Here is a 12,201-nt window from a genome sequence, read left to right as displayed (position 1 = left end):
GCTATCTGATTTATAAATAAATGATAACACTATGTGTCACATAGGTATAACTGTGAACCAGTTATCTCACTTGTTCCCATAGCATTGTTCTTTATACATTATATGAGAGAGAGAGAGAGAGAGAGAGAGAGAGAGAGAGAGAGAGAGAGAGAGAGAGAATCATTGTTCATTTATATTTGTATTTAGGTATATATACACACAAAGTCAGCAACATTTCATGGAAATCTCATGCAAAGTGCTAGCTCCTAGGACATTTGCAGTGTTTTGAGATGCTTTTTCTTTTTTTGCGTTTTAAATTGTGAGACTCCACCTGCCAGTGCTAGTAAGTGAGCTGATAGTGTCAAATGATGGTCTATTAAGAAGTTACTGGTAGCAAAGCATGCCATAGAGAGATCAATAGATTTCATCTACTAAATGAGCTCTTGAATCAATTGTTTCACCAGATTTTAGTTTAAGTAAAAATTTAACTACACAAAATAATTAGAAAAATATTAGGAATTTTTTTTTTCAGGAAATTGCTATCGTCTTTGTGAAATCTCTTTTTTAAAATCCACCTGGAATTTTTTTTAAAAAAATTGTTGGTCCTATAAGGTTTTGGACAGAGAAAAAACACATTTTTTATGGTTCACACATATCTATCCATTGAGAGATATACCTGCAATTTAAGCCACTTACTTCCCTTTTTATTTAAGTGTGTGTTTATTTTTATATAGTTTTTGGCATTTAGAAATCATGATTCCTTTAGCAAACTGTGTGTCAAATGAATTGGAGTCCCTGCTTCTCTGAAAAGAAAGGAGGACTCAGTTCTGAAGCTGAGATTGTAATACTCAAAACGCTTATAGCTATGGCTGATTGGTTGGTTGACTGATCTGATGCTGTGGGCATTGTGTTTAGGCACGGTGCATTCACCAGATGACCTCTCATCCTCCAAACAACATCCAAGAGAGGTATTACCATCACCACTTTACAGATGAAGAAACTGAAGCCAGCAAAACTTATGCTACTTGCCAAAACGCACTTACCTAATAATTGTTAGAGCAGAGATTATAATCTGGGTCTTACCAGAAAGATCATCCAGTGTATAGTTGCATTTATTATTATAAAGAACATGTTTAAATCTTAAACTAATAGCTTCTTCCATAAGTGATAGGGAAACAACTCATTTTTATGGGTTGCATATCTAACATTTGTCTTTCTTCTAGGCAAATTATAGACCTTGAAATACAATTTTGATGTTCTAAAAGCTCCATGAAGCCAGTAAAGCAAGAGTTTAAGTGTCCACATAAACTACATGCACATCAGTGGGAAAGCTCTTTGATGCTTCCACTGAGCCCTTATTCAAAATACAGAGCTATTTTCTGGAGAAACACGAGACAAAACAAAACAAAATAGATGATGTCTACAGACCACTTCATGTGCATGTAATTGGGCTATCTGATATGGTAAACACATAATAATATACTCAATTGTCATAATAATATGCCATTTTTGTTACCTTTGCATCTGGTAGCATGAGTGACAACTTAGTATGTGCACTTAAATGATCTGGTATATAACTTTCACCAGAAGCTTAAGCAGACATTCTAAGAAAGTATTAGCTGTTCAGTTTTCAATATTGTTTAAAGCATAAATTTGCATGAAGCCATGTAGCGGAGACATGCATATCTGGGCCTCTTCTTTCTGCCAGCTTCTCCCTTTTCTCTCCATTCCCCTGTTGCATCTCCCATGCTGCCTTTATAAAACCCCAACTTTTAAAAAATATATATTTTATTAATTTTTTTTACAGAGAGGAAGGGAGAGAGATAGAGAGTTAGAAGCATCGATGAGAGAGAAACATCGATCAGCTGCCTCCTGCACACCCCCTACTGGGGATATGCCAGCAACCAAGGCACATGCCCTTGATCAGAATCAAACCTGGGACCCTTCAGTCCGCAGGCTGACGCTCTATCCACTGAGCCAAACTGGTTAGGGCTAAAACCCCAACTTTTAACATGCACCTGGCTTCAGTGTCATGACATTATAAGGAATAGCCATGTGAAATGTCTCTATATTGCTTGCAAAATTGCTATGGGGGATATTATGGAGCTCACTGTCCCCTTACATAAAGATCTTTTTGACAAATTCATCTTCAAACTTGGGGATAGGAAAGTGCCTCTGTCGATGAACTGGTGTGCTTTCTTTTCATAGAAAATAGCCCTATAATCCATCATGTTGTCTCTTACCAGCTTCGGCTCTTAGGAAATGATGCACTAACTTGGCCCAATAATAGCAATGTTCCTCAGGTAGTGTTTCCTGTCTATATTCTTCCTCTGGTTTTCCCCTCAGCATTAATGCTTGACTATTATTTTATTGCAACAGTTTTTTTTTATCTTGCTATGCATTTTTAAATAACACATATCTATGCATTTTTAAATAACATATCATTATTTTGTGGGGGATTAGGTTAGGGTGTAAATGAGTTAACAGAATTATGTATTTGCTGCATGTGCGTATGTGTGTGTGTATGTATGTGTGAAAGTGAGAGAGAGAAACAGATATATTTTCCCAAGATTTATGAACTGTATTTTATTACTTATTCCCATGTAATTATCACAAAATTATTCAGACTCCGTGGGGAGCATGACATTTTGCTAGATAAACATACACAGAAGAAAATATAATGAAAATTAATATTTTTGAGATGGGGGGCCATGAGAATACATTTACACTGAAATTTGTACAGGTTCACTTAAGAATTTTCAAGGCCTTTCATAGATTACATGCGAAAGTGATTGGAGAGGTCAGCCAGTCTCTTATTCTAATACATAGATCATATTTTTCTGAGTGATCCTTCAATTTAATTCTGTACAGCAAAATGTATTTACTTTTATTCCTCTTGGTTTCCAAAAGGATTTGAGGCAGTTATATTAAAACTAAATATATTATTGACATATAATTAGATTATAATAAAGTAATGAAGTTTATGTTGGGAACTTCTTTATTAACATGGACAGGGCTAAGTAAGAGATTAATGGAGCCTTATCCTATTGATGTTATTACTTCTAGGAACCACCTCTTCTAATTCAATGCAAACATATATGTATAGATGTTTAGTATGGCTTCAGTTACAAATAACTTTTTTTGTAAGCGTGGTATAAGGTTTTTGGTAAGAGTCTCCACAATTTAATCTCTTGATTCTAAAATGATTTTTAAAAGGGAAAGAATCCAAAGAGTCAATAGGATCAGGCTGGGCAGTAGTGGAATTAACGGGCATGTTTGAGGGATCCAGGCTTCTGGTTTATGCCATTTTATGATTAACTGGGGGGTCAACTCTGTTTGCTGTGAAACTAGGCACTGCAAGAAGGGAAGAGGAGCCGGCATTTCAGGAATGCACTTTCATGTGTGCGCAAGGTCATTAAACACTGTGAAGTTTGTCTGTGTCTGTTGCACCCCTCCACTTACCTTTGTTTAATTTTAGATGACGTACCTACATATCCTCCTCTACCTTCAACTTTGCAACTGGCTTTGAATGAATGGGTGCTAAAATATCCCAGCTGACATGGGTTTAAAAAGGATTACATTTTGGAGAGTATTTCCATTTGAATAGGAAACCCCAATAAATGGAAACCCTTCATGAACTAATGGAATGATCTTTCATGATTAGTATTCAGTCTCCATGGGAGGCCAGAGGCTGAGTTGAACTGAGAGAGATTTCTATGATGGAGCCATAGAAAATCACATCACAGAAGTTGTCCAAACCTGCTCTCAGGACTCTACTTCAGGAAATATTCATTTTTACTAATCTTTAACCTAGTGAAAGATAACCATTAATATTAGAAATACCATAATTTGGAAAACAAGGCACAAAATACATAAAGCAGTTTTAATATTTAATGTATTTCTACAAACACCATATACTTTCTTTTAAAAAATATTTTATAACCAGACTTACCAATAAACATTTTGCGTAATTGCATATCTTATCTCCCCAAAAATTTGCAAATTCTTTACCCTCTTTATTTTCACCAAAATGGCAAATACATTTCCTCTTCATAGAGTTGGAATAACATGTGAAGGCATTTTAAAAATTCACCCATCAATTATCCATTTTTCTTTAGAAAACTATTAACCTCTTTTTCATTGATTTTCTTGCCTCACAGTCCTATCAATGTACCTGTATTTGTTTTTCATGGTTCAGTGTGTAGAAATGAGCAATGATTTTCTTCACCAACCATCCACCTAAAATTGTTTTGTTTTTTTGCTGTATGAATTCTTTTCCTACCAAAACATAACATATCAGAGTGGAAGGATTTATTGCCTAATTTCATTCTACTGGGTGTTCCCCTGTCTAATATAGAAGTATAAAAATATTTGTGTCTGATGTCTTATAGAATGAGAACAGACTGTATTAATACAGAGTTCCTACTTCTCTTCAATTTAGCAGCATTCACCTTTTGTAGCCTTATCTCTTGTTTGTTCCCAATATGAATCATCTCCTCTAGCTCATCTGGACTTCTTCCTCAGTATGTTTTTAAAGCCTGTATCCCCTTGATAAACATATTTCTTTATATGTCATGTATATAATATATAAAACTTTTATGATTGCTTTCCTATAACCTTTAGTCTGAACCACTCATATGACTTCTATAACTTGAAACTTTGATGGTAGATTTTTCTACACTTATATAATCTATATATGTAAAAGCCAAGTGACCAGAACACCGGACTGACTGACCAAATGATCGGTTGCTATGTCGTGTACTATGGCGGCTAACTGGCCTGGTTGGGGCCCCGATCGCACCCCTCTCCAACCTCCAGCAGCCCCTCCTGACCAGCTTTGCCCCTGATTGACCCCATTGGGGCTGGGCCAGCCAGGCGCCACCTGTGCACAAATTTTTGCATCAGGCCTCTAGTGTGTTATATATGTAAATAGTTATAAATTCACTCTATTCCGCCACTAATATTGAGCATCTACCATATGCCAGGTAATGTATTAGGAAGAGAGGATTCTAAGAACATTAAGACATAATCCCTGTCCTTGAAAGCTTGTAGTTAAGATGTAGTGACAAACATCTAAGTAAATAATTAAAGTGCAATGCCACCAAAACAATAAAAGAAGGATTCACAGAGTACTGATGAGACCCAGAGACCCTTGGATATCATAGGTTATCTTCATAGTATGGTGAAGGCCTGGGGCAGGGAGTGGGGGTGGGCTAAAGAGGGCCATGAGGGAAAAAGGGGAACATCTGTAATACTTTCAACAATAAGGATAAATTTAAAAAAATGATTATGCTGAGTTGGGCCTTGAAGGATAAATTATTTGGAAGCAGAGATACATTAGTAAGAAACATTTTACAGAATGTTAACATAAAAACATTGAAACCTGTAAAGGATTTTTGTGAGTTTATTTGAGCCAAACTGTCCACAGTTGCTGGGAAGTAGTATCTCAAGGAATTGGGATAGTGCTCCAGATGGCAAGTTTTCATCTATTTTTATACATTGCAATCAAAGGAGGGGACATAGGTGGGTTACATGAAATCTATTGGTGATAGACTAGAGAGGTGGGTAAAAGCAAAGTGGGGGTGGGGGATGGGGGGAGACCCCTGTGGGTGAAGGATAGTCAACAGTCAACAATTAACATGTTAACAATAACAATGAAGGAACCCAAGGGGATCTGGAAAAAGGGAAGTTACAAGTTACCCAGACATTTCAAGGATATGTTATCATAGGTGCAAAAAGAGAGGCTCACTTAAGGTAAAGGTTGACCTTGTCAGTGAAGATACCGCCTAGGACGTAACTACCCACCATCACTGCTTTGAGTTAAAATTTAATTTCAGGCCATCCTTTGTGGTGACTTTAGGTCTCTGAGTTTGCAAGACGGCCATGCAGGCCTTCCCTGAGCTTGTCAGGTCAGCGTGTGGCCCCTTTTGTCCACAACAGGAAGAAAAGAGCATGGCATAGTTGAGCCACAGAGATCAGCAGTTCCTTATTCACGGTTCCAAAATACAAAATATTCCATAAACAAAGCATTCTTCTTAGCTCTTTTTTTTTGTGATCCTGATCTGCTCTGATCTCAGTTGTCTGCAAATCTCACCTGAACTTGCATGAGATGAATAATTTTGCCTTGTTGCAGACATATAGATGTGTTTGATTATGTGGTGTTACTTCAGAAATTTGATAACCTAAGGATAGGTATTAAATTTCCTTCCTAAAATCTGAAAAATTCTGAATTCTAAGACACATCTGTCCCTGCCCCTGTTGGATAAGAGATTATGGGGATAGAAGAGGAAATTGTATTGGTTGTTAAGACGGAATGAAAAGGATGAAACTGGAAAGATAATTTGGATCCAACTAAGTAGGATATTTTATTTCAAGGCTGATCAATTTGGACTTAAAAACTATAAACATGAGAAGAAGCATTCATGAAAAGGTCTGGCTTAACATGATTTTTAAGACCTGTGTCTTATACTCTTATTTTAGACTTTAGCAAGAATGACATATGCTTTTTGAAACTTTGTCTGCAGTAGAAAGGTAGTACTGATCACTTGCTTCTATTTCCACATGGCTTCATTCACAGGATCACTGTAAGGCAGCACATTGTATCACACACACATAGCTTGCTTCATTTGTTTCTTCATTTAATTAGAACATAAAATAGAATCAAGAGACTATTACAATTCCTTCAGCTGCTCTTGTTTGGTTATTTATTTGTTTATAATATTTTCTTTGTTTATTGGCCTGCTGTCAGTCCATTTGGGCTGCTATAACAGAACACTATAGACTGGGTGGCTTAGAAATAACAGGAACTTATTTCTCACAGTTCTGGAGGCTGGAGGTCCAAGATGACGTCAGCAGATTCGATGTCTGGTGAGGGTTTGCTTCCTGTTTCATAGATGGCTGTCTTCTCTCTGTATCCTCACATGGGGGAAGGTGTAATAGAGCTTTCTGGGGTCTTCTTTAAGGGTACAAATCCCATTCATGAGGAGTTCACCCTCATGGCCTAATCTCATCCCACAGGCCCCATCTCTAAATGTCGGAATTAGGTTTCAGCATATGAATTTGGGGAGGACACAGGTATTCAGTCTATAGCATTTACTTTCAACTCTCCCTGTTTCTAAAGGATTTAAGACAGCTTGGATTATTAACTTTGTACCGAATTCATTCATTAAAGTAAATGTTACTGTTCTAAGGGTTTCACAAAAATTACTTCATTTAATCCTCACAACAATCCTATGAGAGGTACTATTATGCTGCTCATTTGTAAGCTGAGGAGACTGGTGCTCAGAGATGTCAGTTAATTTGCTTAAGGCCACATAGCTAGTTACAGCTATAGACTTTCATCCTGAACACTAAGCCACACTGCCTCCTGATGAATGAACTGTCCATTCCATGCACTGCCCAGCAAAACGTGTCACATGTCATAAATTCTCCAGATAGATTTGTGGATAGACTGAGTGAACAAAATTTGATGTTTTAAAATTATAATTTGCTTGAACTTGCAAAAGTGACCTCTTTCTTTCAGTGACTTCATGCTACATGATTCTAAGTGCCCATTTAAGATGGTAAGGGTAGATCAAGCAGGTATGCTCTATCATGTATAAAGATAGATTTAAGTTTTTTAATATACAAGTAAGTTGTGCTCACTGTAAAAATTATTAAAAATACCCCCCCCAAAATGAGTGAAAATCCTCTTTGATTCCATTCCTCAGAGTCCATTCCTCTGAGCAGTTGAGTACTTGCATTGACACATGGCATTGATTCATACATTTATTCAGGAATGTACATTTAAAATAGTTTTACATATATATATCATATACCTGTTGGTTTAAATGTCTTTAGTAAGTTTAGTGAGATTGATTTGATATAACTTATATAAAATTATGGTTGCCATACTGTTACAAAATTTAGTAGTCTCCTAGCCAAAATGCTCAGGGCTCTTTCTATTGGCAAAAATGGAATATTTGCATGACTCATGTGTTTTATAAAGCCGTATAGGTAATCTTGGTTCTTTGTGAGGTAAAGTGTTTTGCATGACAAGATAGTGTGGAGTCTAGTAGGTGTCTGCCATGGTTTAATTTAGCACGCTTTTAAATGATCTACAAGAAGGGACAGATAAAACAATTAAATTTACAGATGATGCTACATGGGAAGATGTTAAGAAAATCCATGAGGACAGATATTTAAAGCAGTTAGAAATATGTGAAAGAAATAGCAAACTGGTATTTATATTGCGAAATATTTAATTGAATGTGTTAAAGGCTTATTAGTCAGCCCACCATTTACTCATAGGAAGTGGAAGAAGGCATACAACTTTTGCTTTTATAATTGTGGGTGGCTGTAAAACTACGATCACTCCAAAACCAAGGAAACTTTGTTCGTATCTACGCCAGTGTACATCATGAGTCTCAGAATAATTAAAAATTACCTACATTTTAAAATGTCATTTTAAGTTGTGTCATTCTAGAGCAAAAACTAGAAGAAAATTAATGTTTACGGTAAAACCATGGGTAGTCATTTCATTTAAATCTATTATCACATAATTCTCATTGTAAGGGTGTGAAAGAAGATATATTGTTAATATTTTCGCTTGTTCATTTTCATTGCAGTTTATATCTGAATTTGACAATTTGTTTCTAATGCAATACTTTCTCCTAAAATCAGACTTGTGTATGAACTCACATTAAAGTACCTATACATATTAAAATATGTAAAAAATGAACAACTTTTTATCTTAATTGAACTTTTTAAATTAAAATGCAATGCTACACTAGTTAACCACTCATAAGCAAATGAGTAATTCCTAAATGAGGCCAATTATTCAGAGAGAACTATGGAGAGTTGTGCTGATGAACTACAATAATAATGACATGTGCCTATAGTTGTTTGTTGTGTCTATGCCAGGCATTTGTACAATATCTATTCATCAGGCAATACTTAGTGAGAATGTGTTTAGCCATTATAACAAGGTATATGCAAATGAGCTTCCCATGAGACTTTGCAACAAACATTTAATTAGCTGTACAAAGAAACAGTTAAACATACAAACACACGTTACAGAAAATTAGCTAGTGTGTATTGTTAATTTTGAGCACATAATTCCTTAATAGCACCATTTAATAGCATGTCTTTATTACATGCTAATTATTGGAAATGTGTAATTTTACTTGAAAATTAATTTTGTTGCAGTTCTCATATCCTCATTTCTTACTATAAAAATAATAAATATAGTGAGTAACATTATTGGGATATTTTTCATATTTCTTTTGTAAATAAGGATAATAAGATGTCAAAATTGAAATAAGTATTCATCAGGTTGATACAGAAAGGAGAAATTCATAGAATATTATACATTAGGGAGATAGATGACAAATATTATCATTTATCATACAAAGAATAATAGTGATCTATACTTTAAAAATTACTATATTCAAAAATTTCCGTTAAGCTTTTTATTTTTATTTATTCACTGAAATAGCATTTCTTAAAATCAAATCTCATTAATGACATTTGTAGTTTGTATTTAAATGTCAAGAAAATTCTCTTTTATGAATCTGGGTCTTTTAAAAACTTTACTTTGTTTTTCTTGCTTTAATTTAAAAAGGCACCTAAATATATTTAGGAATATATTTAGAATGAAATCAAATTTAATTTTCTGTAATCATCACACATTTTCATATCTTTTGAGGAATCTATATTATTTTTCATTATTACAGTCTGTTATTTGCATACTGATTGACACAGAGAGTTAACGAACGGTGTATATCTCATAATATTGTAATAAGATACTTAGAAAAATACATTAAGAGTAGTCTTTTTAAGGGATTTAAAGAGTAATCACAAGTTATAACAAGGATGGTAGTTCACAATATCAAGCAAGTCTTTCAATTTTGAATATCAACTCCTATTCAATGTGATTCAGAAATACCTACTTTAAAGATTTTTAAAGAGTCTTTTTATTTTTGGATAATCAGCAGGGGTTACTAGGTGTACAGCTGACCAGTCAGCCTTCCCAATATTATTTGCATCTCTGAAGTCCCCAAGGACAGAAAGGAGTCTTTTAATTGGTGATTCAATTTTAGTGGAAACATGCATTTAGGAAATGAGGCCTACACTGTTGTCCCTACCAGGCAAACCTGCTGCTGTTGTCATGGTGATTTCTATAGCATGTGAGAGCCAGTGATGTGGAAAACAAGTAGGCTTCCTCATTTATTTAGCCTTAAAGAAAGTTGCAGATATTAGCGAATGATTATCGGATAGATATCTATATATTTTTTAAGATATGTGAAAACTCACATTTGTGGACATTTTTGTGTTGGATAAAATTTAACTGTCTCCAAAACTTCAAAAAATATCTATGTTTTTTAAGGTAAAATAATCATCTTCTCTGTTTTAAATGTAAATGTCTTAGAACGCTGCCTTTCCATGGAGCTACGCTTCAAGAAACAGGTCAGATTTCAGTTCATATATGATTTATTTTTATTTTGGATTAGCACGAGAGTGATAGAATGACACATGTTATATAGATTTTATCGTGTAAGAATAAGCTGCTTCAGCAATTTCAATGCTTATAAAGGAGCCCTCCATCTGAAAGAAATCCCACGTTTTCAGAGTAAAGTAGGAAAATGCAAAAAAATGCATTTCAGTCACCAAATATGAGCAGGAAGCACCTTCTCATTCATGGGTGATTTTTCAATCTCCAGTTTCAAATGGCACAGGCAATAATCTGAGCTGCTTCTTAATAAATATTTGGACACAAAAAAGTCTTTCCATTTTGGGCCACTCTATCCATTCATTGAACTGAGGAAAATCTCTAAAATATTTTGTAAGCATTAGGAGAGATGGAAAGATAAGGTGCAAAGGCTTTATAATTAATACATTCGGTGTTCACACTACATTTTGTTAGGAAAACAAGCACCTGGGAAGAAATAAAGGCAAATTTCTCCCTAAAGAACAATGCAAATTTTAAAAATTAGTATGAACTTTAAATGATCATCATATTATATTACAGAATGCATGTGCACAGTAACAGATTGGTTGTCTGCTTATTTAATTACACTTTTAGGAAAGTCATGGTTAAATTATTTTTTATATATGTAGCTACTCCTTTTATTAATTCATCATTTTGATGAATAGCCACAGCGTTTAATAAAGACCTTGATTTCAAGGGCTTTTAGATTGAAATACAGCATTTTCTAAATTGTTCTTTGGTGAAGATCATGAAGGGATTAAGAAGTATAAATTGGTTGTTACAGAATAGTCATGAGGATGTAAAGTACTGCATAGGGCCCTAGCCGGTTTGGCTCAGTGGATAGAGCGTTGGCCTGCGGACCAAAGGGTCCTGGGTCGATCCCAGTCAAGGGCAGGTTACCATGGTTGCAGGCTCCTCGGGCCCTGGCCCTGGTCGGAGGCAAACAATCCATGTGTTTCTCTCACCGATATTTCTCTCTGTCTTTCCTTCTCTCTTCCACTCTCCCTAAAATAAAAAAAAATTAATGGAAAAATATCCTCAGGTGAGGATTAACAACATCAATAAAAAAAAGTACAGCATAGAGAATATAGTCAATAATAATTTAATTACTATGTATGGTGTCATATGGGTGTGAGATTTATCAGGATGATCACTTAGTAAGTTATGTAATGTCAAACACTCCAGTGTACACCTGAAGCTAATATGATAATGTATGTCAATTGTAATTGAAAATAAATAAATACATAAATAATTGGCAGACATTTAAAGTACAAAAGATGCTTTTTGAGGTATGGTGTAGAAGTGTCCTTTAAAAGTTTTATTATTGCCCTACTGGTTTGGCTCAGTGGATAGAGCATCGGCCTGTGGACTGAAGGGTCTTAGGTTCGATTTTGGTCAAGGGCATGTGCAGGAGGCAGCTGATTGATGTTTCTTACTCATCGATTCTAACTCTCTATTCCTTTCCCTTCCTCTCTGTAGAAAATCAATAAAATATATTTTAAAAAGTTTTTATTTTTATTTTTTAATTATGTTGCAGAAGTGTCCTTTTTTAAGAGCATGTAACCATCTCTGTAGGTTGCTTCCTCCTGTTTTTATACCCGATCCTTTTCTCTCTTGTCTGTCTAATATAGAGGCTCCTAAAGTTTAATTTTTTTCCCTTTTGGACAATAAGTGTTTTGAGCAATGTTAATGTTTTCTATGATCAAAGAGTTTTACAGTCTCATTAGATTGGTAAAAGTGGCATTTTTATCACC

Source organism: Myotis davidii, unplaced genomic scaffold, assembly GCF_000327345.1.
Source record: "Myotis davidii unplaced genomic scaffold, ASM32734v1 scaffold266, whole genome shotgun sequence".
Taxonomy (NCBI): domain Eukaryota; kingdom Metazoa; phylum Chordata; class Mammalia; order Chiroptera; family Vespertilionidae; genus Myotis; species Myotis davidii.
The sequence above is the reverse complement of the archived record's forward strand: the minus strand, read 5'-3'. Positions refer to the sequence as shown.